Source organism: Azolla caroliniana, unplaced genomic scaffold, assembly GCF_043228905.1.
Source record: "Azolla caroliniana isolate FFs.n. ecotype wild unplaced genomic scaffold, voAzoCaro1.0.p SCAF_15, whole genome shotgun sequence".
Lineage (NCBI taxonomy): Eukaryota > Viridiplantae > Streptophyta > Polypodiopsida > Salviniales > Salviniaceae > Azolla > Azolla caroliniana.
In genome coordinates, this window is record NW_028230450.1 from 8,788,898 (window position 1) to 8,804,714 (window position 15,817).

A 15,817-nucleotide genomic window follows, 5' to 3' on the forward strand; every position below is an offset into this window, starting at 1 on the left:
ATGCTACCAAAAACTCTCAAGTGTCGTAAATTCGGCTTTCTTCCGAAGTACAACTCATGCGTCGACATTTTGTCTCCGACCCGATTCTGGATGTAGACCGCGGTTCGTACCGCCTCGGCCCAATAGAACTTGGGGAAGCTCTTTTCTTCCACCATTGCCCACGCCGCTTCCACAATCGACCAATTTTTCCTTTTGGTCATGCCGTTTTGCTCCAGCGTATATCTGCAACTGAATTCGCGATGAATTCCCATCTGTTGCAGATACCCGTTGAATTGACCGGAATAGTACTCTTTTCCGCCATCCGACCGCAGACACATGATCTTTCTTCCTGTTTCCCTTTCGTTGAAACTCTTGAGGTCCCGGAAATAGTTGAAGACTTCACTCTTCTTCTCAATGAGGTAGATCCACATGTGCCGCGTATACTCGTCAATGAAGGAGACAAAATACCAACTCCTGCGAAGACTAACGTTCTGTGTCGGTCCCCATACATTGGAATGTATCAAGTCGAGCTTGTTCTGGCTTTAGTTACACTCGTTAGAGAAAGGAAGTCGGTGTTGCTTCCCTAGCTGGCAAGCTTCACAAATTTCTGCCTTCTAACCACTAAACTTGGGCAATCCGAACATCACCTGTTTCGATTGCAGATCCTGAAGCTGTTGATAGTTGACATGGCCTATATGCTTGTGCCATAAGTCGATATCCGACTCGACTTTTTGTCCTTTCGCGAACATTGCGGTGCCACCGTCACTAGAGTCGAGGATAAACATCATCCCGTCTCTACGCCCTTCCACAATAACTCGGCCTTCTTCCTCGATGAAGCACCCGAGATGCGTGAACCGGACTTGCATCCCCTGGTCGACGATCTACCCGACCGACACCAAATTATTCGTGATTGTCGGGACGTGTAGCACGTTCATGAGTTTCCCTTTTTGCCCGACATGGCTCAGGGGAACTTCAACGACATTCGCGATCGGATGCGGAGTGTCATCTGTGGTTGTGACTACTCCCGGTTGCATCGATTTCTCAAGGTATGAGAACCACTCCTTATGGCATGTCACGTGGTTTGATGCACCGGACTTGACGTATCACACCTCGTCTGATTTCGGGGTGTACTTATTCATCGAGTTCACTTTGTGTCTTGTCACGAAGGCTGACCCTTTTCCAGTTTTTCCAGATCCTTCAGCGTAGTGCGATCCGGTCCTCTCCGAATCGGCGCGCTTCTTCCAGCACTTGCTCTCCTTGTGGCCTTTCCTGCCATAGTACCAGCATTAGGCGGCGGATTTCCTTTGTTGGTTCTTGTCGCCTCGACTCCCCCTATTTCTGGAGGGTCCGGAATTGCTGTCGGCATCACATCGGTGCCTTCTTCCTTAATCCCGTCGGCCGCCTCCATTGCGCACCGACTCGCCTCGTCCGCCACAACCACAGGGCCTATCTCCCTCCGTATACAACATCTTGTTGTCGGCATGTGTGCTCGTCGACGCACCCACATGGTTCTTCTCTATAAGGACCATCGACTATAGCTCGAAACCGACTCGACTTTTTGTCCTTTCGCGAACATTGCGGTGCCACCATCACTAGAGTCGAGGATAAACATCATCCTGTCTCTACGCCCTTGCACAATAACTCAGCCTTCTTCCTCGATGAAGCACCCGAGATGCGTGAACCGGACTTGCATCCCCTGGTCGACGATCTAACCGACCGACACCAAATTGTTCGTGATTGTCGGGACGTGTAGCACGTTCATGAGTTTCCCTTTCTGCCCGACATGGCTTAGGGGAACTTCAACGACATTCGCGATCGGATGCGGAGTGTCATCTCCGGTTGTGACTACTCCCGGTTGCATCGATTTCTCAAGGTATGAGAACCACCACGGGGCCTATCTCCCTCCGTATACAACATCTTGTTGTCGGCATGTGTGCTCATCGACGCACCCACATGGTTCTTCTCTATAAGGACCATCGACTATAGGTTGAAAAACGACGGCATATTCTCCTAGGTAAACACAGCAATTCGGAACACTCCAAACTTCGACGCTAGTCCCCCGAGACAGATCTGCACCATCTTGCCTTCCTCGACGTTCACATTGATAGAGGCCAAGGAGTCGCATATCTCTTTGATTATCGTGGTGTAATCAGCCACCGACAAGTCGCGTTGTTGTACGTTTCTCAGCTCCTCTCGGAGTTGAAGCTTCCTGGTTGTGGTGCTTGTGGTGAAAATCTTCTTCAGATTCCCCAAGCATCCTTCGGCGATTTCACATCCCAAATATAGCTCAAAAGTTGTTCGCCCACACAAGACGGGAAGCAATAGAGGATTCTGCTCACTGACTGTTCCCAAGCCGGGAAGTCTTTGTGTGTTGAATCGGGTGCTGTGTCATTTGCTCCGTCGCTATAGCTCCAATAATCGTGCCCGAGCAGGTACTGGTGCATCTTGTAAGACCAAGACGCGTAGTTCTTTCTGTCGAGCTTCTCTGTTGGAAGCGTACTAGCCATGCCTCTATCCATTTTGTTTTTCCTATTCCTTGCGAAGGTTAGGTTTTCTTCTTTGAGCTAAGGTCGGTTGTAGAGGTTCTCAACCCTCGCGCTCTAATACCAAGTAAAAAGAATAGCGTGCGGAAGCGATAGAAAACCGAACATAGAACCGCAGGTTTAATGGAGATCTTGAATATAGATAGTACACGGGAGAGAGAGAGAGAGAGAGAGAGAGAGAGAGAGAGAGAGAGAGAGAGTACACACAAACTCAATTCAAAAATAATACTCAATCTATACATAGAATGTGCAAAGTGAGCAGTTTTATACAAGTCTATACGGACTGGCAGAAGTATTGAGATGTACTTCAATGCTCATAAATGAGCTCTACACTAACTCCCAAAATATATTCCTATGCGGAATATCTTTCCAACGGCCTCGCGGTTTACGCACCGCTACGGCTTCTCGTTGCGTACCAGTTTGCGCACCCGGTTTACGCACCGGTCCAGCCTAACTGATCGATCCCAACCGATCCGGTTCTCGGCTTACACAACCGATTTGGCCAATGTTCAGCTTGTATCTCAACAAGTATGTGTATTGGCTCAGACTCTTCGAATATCTTCCCGGAAGCTATGGGACGTCCATCAATCAGTACTACAGAAACTGGGCAAGGAAGTGTATGCAAGGATATTTGATGTTTTTGGTGTCATGCCTTTCGGCTCCGGATCATTGCGTGAGTTAGGTGGGAACCATTGAGGTTTTGGACTAGGAGAAAGAAGAATATGAGATAAGGCTCTTTATGAATGGATTGCAAGAAAGAGATATATTTGAAGGAAGATATGAAACTCGTGAATCTCACGAGTATAGTGTATTAATTGATACTTAGAATGTAAGAGAGAAATAGATGGCAAAATCGTGAATCCCACGAATATATTAGATTGATCAAATCCTTGTAAAATAATCAACAACTCCTATACATCTTTCTCTCTTCCTTATATAGTGTTGGAAGAGTCTAAGTTTATTATATGCAAGCATCATGCTTTTCCTAACTTTAGTTTTCATGCACTCTGCATGTGCATGATTAGCTTTCTTTCCCATCTTTTCTTTTAACTCGAGTGTATATGCATGAATAACTTTTTGTACCATGCATATCTAGGATATTTACATGGAATAAAGTTTAGTATAACTTTAAAATTCATAATATGCTAGTATAGTGGTAAGGTTGGGGTTTGTCTATGTGGAGGTACATGGTTCGAATCTTGCCCTATGCACATAATAAATATTTTTAATATTTTATTTTATTTATTATATGTACATTAAATCGGATATAGTATTTTACATATTTCACGTAGTGTGTGATTCACACTATGACAATCGCCCCCTCCGAACCCGCATATCCTCCGGTATGTGCCGAAGTCCCTGATGCTTGCTATTCACCTTCATCCGAAGCTTCCTCCGATTCTCCCCTTAAGTCAACTATGATTGTAATCCACTTTCTTCGCTTTCCACATCACCGCGATCTTTGTCCGATTGCTCCTCCTTGTCGGTCTTGTCTAGGATCACATAGGGTTCTTCATTAGTCCGCTTTTTGAAAATCTTCACCCGTTTTCCGGTTATAGGCACTCGTAGCATCCAACTCGCATAGTCGGTAAGTTCCGTTGTCGAAAACTTTCCGAACCTCGTATGGCCCGAACCACCTTTTCGCGAACTTCCGCATCGTTGTATGTTGATGATCCAAACTACTATCGTAGACAATCACCCAATCTCCTTCTTCAATCTTCCGCGGTCATAGTCGGTGCTTTGTGTAGAACCGGCTTTTATTCCGGAATCGCGCTTCTTGTTGTCGGTGTATTGCTTCCGCTATGTCTTCCGGTCTTCCCTCTAGTTGTCGTATCCGAACCGCTAGTAGTTCTTCCCGGCTCATCTCTTCCTTCCACGGTAGCACTGTCCATGTCGCGATCGCGTTTTCTGATGACATTACCGGTGCTTGTCCGGTCATGAGTTCTGCCGGCATGTAACCGGTTACGGAGCTATGCGTCGTCCGATCCCCCTATAGTGCATACGGAAGCATCTGTGGCCAATCCTTCACCCGTCCGTCGCATGCTTTGGCAAGTGCTTTGACGATCGGACTATGTCCTAATTCGATTTTCCCGTTGGCCACAAGATTGTATGTCGTTGTTAGTGTTAACCGAACTCCATGTTTGGTGAAGTATTCTTTAGCTTTATCAGAGTCTAGTTCTCCTCGATCCGCAATCACTTGTCCTACGCACTCGTACCTCCAAAAGAAATTGGCATACCGCAGAACACGTTATCCTTCGTATTGCCCAACCTTCTACTTGGTTTGTGAGATCTTCCCGAGCTAACACCAAGTACTTCTTTTGTCCGATCCCAGTTGGCATGGCTACAATATCGACCATCCACTTGAAGTTGATTGTCGGTGAGAATGTCGGATGTAACTCACTCGGTGTCAAACTCTGGAGTAGATTTGACACTTCTCGTAGCTTTCCATGAACTCCACTATATCTTTGTACATGTTCTTCCACTGATATTTTTGTTTGATTTTCACAAAAGTTGCCCATGTTCCTCGATGTCCAGCCCAAATGGATTCGTGAAACTCGGACATTATCCGATTTCGTTGGTCTTTCGTCCCGACTACCCGAAGTGGTATGCCATCCGGTCTTTTCGGCTCCCTCCATATTAATCCATTTGGGTATAGGTCATATCCGGAGTATAGGTCTCCGATGGAGTATATCGCGCGTCCGGCAAATGCTTCCACAAATTTGTCCACTATCAGACCGACTCCAGAGTTCCGGATCGTGACTTTGTTCACCGGTTGCAAGTCTTGGATAAATTGGAGTAACCCATTCTTCTTCAGAACTGTAAACCATCGATTTGAGTACGGAGCATTTGATGGTTCTAGAATCCCTATCGCCACCTTCTCCTTGAGCAAGTCGATGACTTTTGGAATATGCGCCTGCGGCACCGGAATTGGCTTTAGGTTCCACGGCACATGGTCAATCGTGAAGATCACCATCGGCTCCACTATCTTCAGATCAACGCACCCTATATCCTTCGATGTGAATGCAAATGCTTTCCCATGTTGTTCCAACATCCCACGGAATCGTTCCTCTTCATTTTGTAAAATGAAACCACCTCCACTGATCTGAAGTTTCTTCCGGGTCTCATCCGTGAAGGCATGTCCGATATCCACGGACTTCCGAAGTGTCGGATCTCCCAAGACTTCTTACCTCTTTTGTTTGCTATCTGCAGGTAACGGTCCTGCGGCCGGTTTCACTTTCTTCTCCACTGTCTTGTATTTCGTACTTACCATTGCTTCTTCTTTGCGGAGTGCATCCGGCCCCATTTTTGCAATGATCTCGTACATCTCGACCGATTCCACCGGAATTACCCAGTTTCCCTGGCTTGTATCTTCCGCGAGCTCTTCAAGCCGTTGTAGCGTGCTCCCATAGAACACTTCTTCGATTATTCCCACGATTTCTTCTTCTTCTTTTATTATTGATGCCGACCATAAATTATCCTCCACTTTTCGGTATTCTTTCTTCATTCCTCCGGTTACGGCCGTGTACGTGGATGCCCTATCCGGACCGATTCATACTTGTTTTGCTCCGAGAGTTTTCTTCCTGTGTGAGGTATCAGGGCTTCTCGGACTATCACTTCCCCACTCTACAACAGTTCACTCTAAAAATCCATCCTTGTTTGGGACAAGAGCTCTCTCTTGTTCCTTTCATGATTTGTTGGCACAGTTAGGAATTGGATGGATTTCCCTCCACTTTGGCTCCGAATTCATGCGAAAGCTGCACCGCTATCGAGCACCTTCGTCTCCATCCGTGATGCCGTGATAAATGGTTGCCCGAGGATTACGGAATGTGATACCTCATCTTGTACGAAGAAATTTTGGTCGATCTCGACATCCCCGATCTTCACCATCACATCCGGACAAGCTGCAAATAGATCTTCCGTTGCTTTAGTGGCTGCCCGGATCTTCCATCCATTGTTAGTGTTTATATGCCACTTCCCCTTCCAGTAGAACTCCTTGGACATCAAATTGATCTCCGATCCATGATCAATCAATGCTAGCACGGGCTCCTGCATGTTGCCAATTCGAACCGGAGTCTCCGCCGTTGCATGTGCCCAGTGTGGCCTTGTGTAGTGGGAGTTCAGTATTTCGTCCTCCATTTCGGTGTCATTCATTAAGACGGTATTTGCATTCACCCCTTGGAGCATTTTCCTCTGTACTTTGTCTTTTTCTCTTCACGAGATCCACAAGAAGATTGTGGAACTCCTTCTTCGCTACCCGATTGTCGAGGATTCTCTCCTCGAACACTTTCTTTATGTCCGTCTGTTGCTCGATGTCCGAAGTGAGTTTGAATGTCGGAATCGTTTTTCCTTTCTCTCTTCCTTTGGAGTTCCAACTGTCCGGTGTCTTCGATGGTCTAGCCGCATCCTCCGTGCGTCGTCGCTTCTTGTCCACATACACCTCATGTAATTGACATAGGGTGTATACGTTATTCCTATCGATGGGGCACTCCCATCCCGTAGCTTTCCGGATGCCTTCCGCAATGCTTCAAATCTCGTTGGAGTTGGTTTTCTCGATGGTTTCTAGCACTTTTGGCCCAAAAGACACCTTTGCTCCCGATGACTCCCCGACACGTATTCCCGCGGTTGTTGCATAATTGCTCTTCGCCGCTATTTCCTCCTCTAGGACCTTCTTCATGCCGCCTTTTCGGAAGTTCGGTCGGAGCGGCTTCCGAGAGTCCATCGAATGAATCTGATTTCCCTCGTAGTAGATAAGATCCCGTCGTAGTGCTTCCTTGTTGTTAACTCTTAGGGCCGGACAATGGCCTAACACAGGGTGTCTATGGAAGACACTTCACCCAAGGGGTGTTACGGCAAGAGGATTATGCTTCAACGATTAATCCACCTTAATTAGGTTACTTAGCAAGATCGTCCTTAATGATCACACGCATAAGATATAACAATGAATGCAGAACGGCAATCAACACAGAGAGATAAAAACATTAAGCTTTATTAATTAACCACTCCTCATTACATTGTATCCGGGCCTTTAAATAGGTTTCCGGTCTGTAGTACAAAACGGTGCCATTCGCACCTGTTCAGGATCGGTCCGAATCCGGAAGGGCATACCGATTCCGGTCCGTCCGTCCACACTCATAGCTTACTTACAACCATTCCTAATAATTAATTAACTCCTCCGTTTCACACTCTGGACTCCTTTGCCGGCCGGTAACACATGACACGTCCGTGGGACAGTACCTTGTACGTCGAATCCACCATCCAACCCTTGTTATTCTTCGTCCAAAATATCCAGAATGCTTTGTTCGAGAGTCTCCAATGGTTCATCTGGAATTGGTTGTTGTTGTTGTTGTGGTTGCTTCTGGTGCTGTTGCTGCTCCGTTGATGGCTGCTGCGACTTGTCCTTTGATGGTTGTTGCGGCTGCTCCTCCGTTTGTTGCTCTGACACCGGCGTTTCCGTCGTTGCTCCCTCCATCATAGTGGTCTCTGGTTGACTGGTTCTGGCCTGGCCCTCGGCCGCCGACAGTTCCTCATGACTAAGGTTAACCGTTGTCGCTTCCCGTGCTTTTTCTTCCTGAACCCAGGACCGCTCGTAGCTTTCAAATTGGATTTGAGCGTCCAACCTATCATCGTCTAGCTGAGCTACGAGTTGTCGGACCTGCGCCAGCTGTTCATCCGCCAGGACTTGGAAGTCTTCGGCCCGTATAGCGGTGAAGTCCTCGGAAGTCAACGTGTAACAATCATCTCCTTCCTTCCGTCGGTTTGCCACATCTACCCATAGCAATTGGAGTTCCGCCGCATTTTGTGCCCACTTTGTCCACCATCTTACGGAGCTTTCGTCAATCAAGCGTTTTGTCTGATTCAACCATGCCCGGAGGATGCACTGAATCCGGCCCGTTCCCAATTGCGATTTGATCTCCGCTGCTTGCCGTTCCTCCTTCAATTGCTTGATGATTTTGACGTTGTCTTCCGCCTGCTCCTTGTAATGCGTCAATTGCCTTTGATATGTGCTTTGTAATTTTTGCAATACCGTTGACGCTCTCTCCTTTTCTTCCTGCTGCTACCTCTGGAGCTCCGTCTGGACCTTCTCCGCCTCGTCCAACCGTCTTGTATTTTCCGCTCGTTCGTCGGCAAGCGCCGTCGCCGCCTGATCAACTTCCTGCTGGAGCTCGGCCACCCGTTCCTTATGCTCCGTTTCCAGCCTTTTGTAGTCCCGGTGCAGGTGCTCAAAATCATCTGTCTTTTGTTTGAGCCGTGCGTTGATCTGTCGAAGGGCCCGATCCTCACAGTCCTTCTGCTGGCGGAGCTCTCTCCCTTTCGCCGTTCAATTTCCGTTTCCGCCGTCTTCCGCAGCTTGTCCTTTTCCTACAGCACTTTGTCTTTTTCCTCCCTTAGCCAGTCGTACGCTTGATGGCCTTTCCGAAGGCTCTCCTCTGCCCGACGGAGGTTCTCAGCAGTCTTCTTTAATTCTGCTTCGGCCACTGTCTTCAATTCCCGTTCCCGGCTCCTTAGCGCTTCTTGTGCGACAAGTTCATCTCTCAATTCCGAAAGCTCCTGGGCTTGCGCCGCATCTCTCTCTGGAACGGTTTCCATTGCCGAGGTCTTATTAGTATGTACAGGTTGGTCGGGTTCTTTATTCTGTACACTTACCGGAGTCACCGGTGATTGGATCTGTGTTGCCATTAAGGCCATTTTGGCCATTTCTACCGTGACCTGATCCAAGTCTTTTTCAAGGCACCGGATTCTGGACCGGGCCGTCTCTAGTTGTTTAGTTGTGACGAGCAACCGTTCGCTGTGCGCTCTTTCTTCCGCCTCAATATACCCCACTGCTCCGGCAATCTGTTCGCCTATCCACCGGAGCCATAGGCTACCGGTGCATTGTTGTTGCGCTTGCACGGAGGTTTGACGGATGGGCTCGCTTGTAGATGGGTGGTCCCGCCTGATTGTGCCGAGTTGCAATTCCGTTTCCGCCCGTGGACTACCCTGTTGTCCTGGTTCCCCTTGCGCTTCTTCTTGGTTGGCCGAGGGAGGCTGTATTGACCTTTCCGGCTCTGGCGGAATGGGACTTGCCAGTGGTGCAAGGGATTCTGATTCCGGTGCCATGCGCACCGGTTCTGGTTCCTCCCTTGGCGTGGGAGTCTCAGTATGGGGAGCCGGTGTTCCCTCCGTCTGAGGGTTCGAATGTTTCCCTGCTGCCTCAACGGTCCTTGCCGACGACCGTCGCTGGAGGTGCTCCGTAGGCTCCTCCTCTATTTCCTCTTCCTGAGTCCCGGCATTGAGTTTTGCCGCCAAGGGGTCCGCTTCTCTATTCACCGGTCGGCGGAGTGTAACCTTTACGGGCCGTACCGGTGGTTCCTCCTGCGCATGCGTTGGCCGCTTCCGGCTTGCGCTCTCCTTTCCCGCCTGTTCTGCGTCCGCCGCCTTCCCCTTAGTGGCCTTAGAGGCCAACAACTGTTGTCTTTTGGAAGCAGTCTTTGGGGTGCCGTCCGCCACTCTTCCCCGCTTCTTGGGCTGGACGGGTGGCACAAGCAAAAATGAGCCACTGCGTTACTGCGTGCCATATCTTCCGTCCTTCTCGGCCTTCTTTGTCAGCTTTTCCTCTGACGATCTCGATCGGCGCACACAAACCGTCTGCAATCAATACCGGCCAATCCACCTTGATCCCTTCATAGGTGGCGATGATCATCCCTACCCGGTTCTGCGGCATGACAGGGGGTCTAGGGTACACATGGCCGTATTCGTGGAGCACACAAGCAATCTCGCAGAACAGCATATCTCCAGCGCCCTGTGTCCGGTAGCCCTTGCTGGCTAGGGAGTACTCACCAAAATACTTCATGAGTTGCTCCGAGGTCGGATTGTCGATCGTGAATATGCCTCCCTCCGAAAGGCCTGTTAATGCACGGATCGCCTCATCCGTTATGACCTCTGTGTCGATTTCTTTGATCACCTTGTCGGTTTCTTTGTGTGGCAGTACCTCCATAATCGTCAAGAAGCCCTCGAGTCCGTGTTGCTTTATCCATTTCTTGACGGCTTCCGACAGCGTTTGCGGGTCCATGTCTGTGTCGAGGTCGGATTGTGGTGGCGAGGTTGGCTGGTGATGAGAGTGAGATTGAGAGAGAGAGAGTTCAGAAAGCGGGGGTTCTCTGTGCGTAGGTTCTCGTCTGATGATCTTCAGCACCTTGGTGCTTCTGTGCTCCTGGGTTTGCGAAAGTAGAGGGTCTCCACGCGCAGTGGTTTTTCTCTGTGCATTCTGGCGCCTTTTTCGAGTGTGTGCACGTCGTGTACTAAAATAGCATTATGTCCTGTGGTGGCACTTAAATGCCCACTACGTACCTTTTCGCTCCTCACTCTCTCGTCCATTCATACCTCGCTTTTGCATGATTACTTCATTTGTTTTTTTTTTTTTTTTTGATAAATTTTAATGTGGTGTGAGGTTAGTTGTCCATTGGTCCTATCGGACCCTTACCGGCCTCATTACGGTTTGCCATCACCTCATTCTCCCCTGTTACCGGCTTGCCGTCTCCTCCGTCTTGGTGGTTGCCGTTCCCCTCACAAGTTGCCGTTTCCTCACCAGTGTCGGTCCTTTGCTCAAATGGGTTCTTGGGCATCGGTCCTCTATATGGCTTCAATCGGAATCCGTTGACCCATTTGCCTAGCACTTCGCCGGCAAGTGTCCCTAACTAGTAGGACCCATTATACTCACGTGTCAGGCAATACGGGCCGGTCCATCTAAACCGTAGTTTTCCCGGCATCTTGCCCATTCGGGTCTGAAATACTAACACCGACTTGCCGATTGCGAACATTTTTTCATTTCCTTTCCTGTGCCGGTCGACAAATGCTTTCCGTCGCCGTTGTTCCAATTCTAACTGCAGGATGCTTGCCAGTCGTTGTTCCTCGAGTTCACACAACGCTGTTAACCGTATTGCCTCCGACTCCTTCTCGTTCAGCCGTTCCCGTAGCTGGATCCATAAGCTGGGTACTTGGAATTCCACCGGCATTACCGCCTCTAGTCTGAACGCTAACTGGAACGGTGTTGTTCGGATGCTCGTTTTATATGTTGTTCAGTATGCCCAAAGCGCGCTATGTAGCTTGGTATCCCAATCCGTTCGGTTTTCGTTGACGATCTTCCGGAGGATATTCTGGAGCGTTTTGTTTATCGATTCAGCTAACCCGTTTGCTTGCGGATAGTATGGTGTGCTCCGTTTATGGACAATGGCATAGAATGTCGTCAGGCTTTCAACTACTTGGCCGAGAAAGTGCCCCCCTTGGTCGCTTATTACTTCAATCGGGCATCTCTAACGGCACCAGATGTATTCGTATAGAAATTTTGTCGTTGACGCAACGGTGTTGTCTCTTAAGGCTTTGGTCTCCACCCATTTCGTGCAGTAATCCGTCGCGACGATGACGTACCGATTACCTGTTCTCATTGCCGGTGGTTTGAACGGTCCAACAAAGTCCAGCCCCCACTTCTGGAATGGTTCAAGTGGTAGTACAGGCTAGTGTGGCATCCAAGCCTGCTCCGTTGGCTAGCCCATTCGCTGGCATAGGTCACATTCTTTTGCGTACTGTACATCATCTCTTAATGTAGTTGGCCACCATAGGCCACTTTGCCATATTTTCCTGGCCGTCGCATCTCCGGCATAGTGACCTCCGGCAACTCCGTAGTGGGCTTCCCTCAGTATGAGGTCCTTTTCATCGCTACGCACAGCCCGTCTCCATATGCCGTCCGCGCCCTTGTGGTAAAGTGTGTCTCGCAGTAAGCAGAAATATCGGCTTTGCACCGCTAGGCGTTTCCTTTCATCCCGGTTCATCTCTTCCGGAGGCAATCCTGTGCTCAGAAACTGGTGCATATTTGTGAGCCACTTGTCTTCCTGTGCCACCGTCTCATCTGTTGTCGTTTCCGTAGTGACTCGAAACAGCTCCGCATCCGGAAACTCGTCCGCTACTCCGTCGCCCATCTCTCCGGACTCTAATCGGCTTAAATAATCCGCTACGGCATGTTGTATACCGGGTCGGTGGAATATTTCGAACTCGAATTCCTGTAACAGTAAGGTCCACTTGGCCAATTTACCGGTGAGTGACGCCTTGGACACTAGGTAGAGGAGTGCCGAATGATCTACGTGGAAGGAAAACTTCCTTCCCAATAAATAATGCCGAAACTTTGTCACACTGTAGATCATCCCTAGAGCTTCCCGTTCCATGGTAGAGTAGTTCCGTTCCGCTTGGGATAGCTTTCGGCTGGCATAGTACACTGGCCGGTACCACTTTGGCTCCGTAAGCTGCATCAGTACACTTCTGATTGCGATGTCGGAGGCGTCCACGAACACATGAAATTCTTTACTCCAATCCGGAGGCTGCACTACCGATGCTTGCGACAATAGTACCTTGAGGGCCCTATACGCCCTATCCTCGGTGTCAGTCCACTGGAATGGTGTCCGATGTACGACAGCATGCAACGGTGTACCCAGGTCGGCCAAGTATCGGAGCATCTGGCTGTGCCACCGGATCTGGCCTAAGAACCGGCTCAATGCCTTTGCCGTTGCTGGTGTCGGTGCTTCTAATATGGCTTTCACTTTGTCTGGGTCGACTGCAATGCCTTCCTGGCTCACAATATGTCCTAGTAAGGTTCCACTGGACACGCCAAATACACACTTCGCCGGATTCAAGCTTAGCCGGTACGCTCTACACTTTTCTAGACAAAGACGGAGGTGCTGAAAATGGTCCTCCTCCCGGCTATAGACGGCGAAATCGTCAAGGAAAACCTGCATAAAAGCCGGGATATATTCACGAAAGATTTCCATGATGATTCGTTGAAATGTTGCCGGTGCAGTTTTGAGTCCGAACATCATCACCACGGCCACAAACACCCCCCATTCGGTGACGAAAGCCGTTTTCTCTTGGTCGTGGGGGTGCATCCGGATCTGATTATACCCGCTGAATCCATCTAGAAAGCTATAGACCTCATGGCCGGCGACGGCATCCAACACTCCATCTGTGAACAGAAGTGGAAACGCATCCGTTACCGTAGCCGCATTGAGTTTCCGGTAGTCCACACAAACTCGAATTTTTCCGTTCTTCTTCGGTACAGCTACGATCAGGCTCAACCATGTCGCTTTCTTTACCGGACGGATAAAGCCCACTCTTAGCAGTTTGTCGATTTCCTCCTTGACTTTGGCGGCATAATTGGGATTCATCTGGTACCGTCTTTGTGCCACTGGTTTTGCGTCCTCGCTCAAGTGAATCTAATGCTGGTATAATTGAGGGTCGAGCCCTCGCATGTCTACGTATGACCAGGCGAACACGTCGCGAAATTCCATGAGAAGTGTGATCATCGCCGTTTTGTCTTCGGACTTCATCTCCTTGGCAATGTGCACCGGTTTTGCTTCGTCTGTGGTACCTAGGTTCACCTCTTCAAGTTGCGACGCTTTTACGCGCTGTGAAACGGCCATTTCCCGTTCCAACGCTTCCTGCACTTGCCATAACTGTCGGATTGCGTCTTTATCCGGTTCTGCTTCAGTCTCTTCCGACTGCAGTAAGTATGGTGGTACTGCTTCGGCAATGTCAATTTCGAAGAGGGGTACGATCTTCGGGTTTTCCTGCAAGTACTGAGCTTCTTCTTCATCAGCTAACCCTTCTAGCATGTTGACGCACTCTGCATACAACGGTGTACATTTCTTGCCAGTGCTCGTCCTTGGATGTGTTGGTACCTGTACCTTGGCTTTTCCTCGCCGGAAGGTAATTATATTTTTCCTCCAATTCTGTTTGATATGTGCCGTTTTCAACCACGGCCGCCCCAGCAATAGCGGGTATGCGCCTTGTGCCTGTAATTGTAGCACTACTTCCGAGATGTGAAATGTATGAACGCCAACGGTGACTTCTAATTTTCGTATTAATCCTGTCGGCCGCACTGAGCTTGTATCGGCCATCCGTAACCAGAACGGACACGGCTCCCACTCGTGGATTCCCAGGGCATCACACGTCCGGAGGCTTATTACATTCACCCCGGAGCCTCCGTCTATTACTGTGTTGGGGAGTTCTTTCCCTTTTACAATGGCAGTAATTACCGGACTGTTGGTGTTCACCACCGTTGGTCCCTCAACCGGATTCGAGAAGAGTACCGGTGCCAGTGATGATTCTCCTCCCGTCATGGCTGTATTCAGTCCTTCCGTGAATCTCGGCACGAGCTGTAGGAGTCTTCCTAGTGGCAGCGTAATCTTGCATTCTTGCAATGCCTGCCATGTCTCGTTGTCGGAGTGATTGCCGTCGGCAAGCCCTACGGTGTTCTCCTTTTGTCGTTGTAAGTCGTGACATTTTGCTCGTTTGCTTTCTTCACCCATTCCGTCGCTTGCTTCCAGATGGTCTCTTGCGTCTCCCATTCCTTGGCCCTGCCCTTCGACCTTGTGGTCACCTGCTGCAGATCTGCCACTTCAGGGACTACCATATTTACTGCCGGTCATTTGTCATAGCTCCTCGCCGGGCATTGATTACTATAATGGCCTTCTTGTCGGCAGTAGTAGCAGTAGGCTTTTCGGGTATTGCTGGATTCGGCATTGTCTGTTGTACCCGAGGCTGGTCCCGTGGTAAGCGCGGGGTTTTGGGCCGGTTGGCTGCTTGAAGCTCCTTGTTCTGAATCCCGTGGGTAGCCGCCTTTTTTGAAATGCCGTTTTTTGTTATAGTTCTTCTTATTGTGGTACTCTTGACGAGGTTGGTCGTTATATCTGCCGTATTCCTCCCGTTGCTGACGATACTCGGGGGAGTGCTCCCGGTCGTAATGTTCGTATTGTCTATTGTAATCCCGGTACCGATCATATCTATCATGCCGGTCATAGTTATCCCGCCGATCACCGTACCGGACATCATTCTCCCGTCGATCGCCATACCGGACATCCTGTGCCGGTCGGTCGCGGTCCATTCGCCGCCAGCATTCCTCTTCTTCATCTTGGTTGCTGCGTGGCTCTATTTGTCGGACGGGCAGTGCTTGCCGGTTCAATAGATTATACTCGCACCTATCCGTCGTATGGCCCTTGGATTGACAGATTACACATTGCGTCCTCATAGTGCATTCTAGTGCCGAGTGTCCAGAATTCAAGCAAGTTGTGCAGTGTATTGCTTGCCGAAACCGGAGGTCTTCATCAGACGGTAACGCCCGTTGGAGTGCTCCCAGTGTGAGCCAGGAGCTTGTCTTTTCCATCTCTCTCACCCGGTCAATGACCTGGTCGATGGTACTTGTGCGGAAGTCAATTACCGTGCAAACCGTGCGTAGGGGTTCCCGGAGCACATTTAGGAATATAGTCCGTAAT

General features: G+C 49.4%; 1 protein-coding gene across 1 annotated transcript in view; it reads left to right on the forward strand.

The window, feature by feature from the left end:
• The first annotated feature begins 1,390 nt into the window (after positions 1-1,390).
• LOC147854537 (uncharacterized) overlaps positions 1,391-15,817 on the forward strand; it is an 88,067-nt gene continuing 73,640 nt past the window's right edge. The window contains exon 1 of the transcript XR_015531036.1: positions 1,391-1,405. The gene's annotated coding sequence lies outside the window, so the exon portion shown is untranslated. The remainder of the gene's footprint in view (positions 1,406-15,817) is intronic.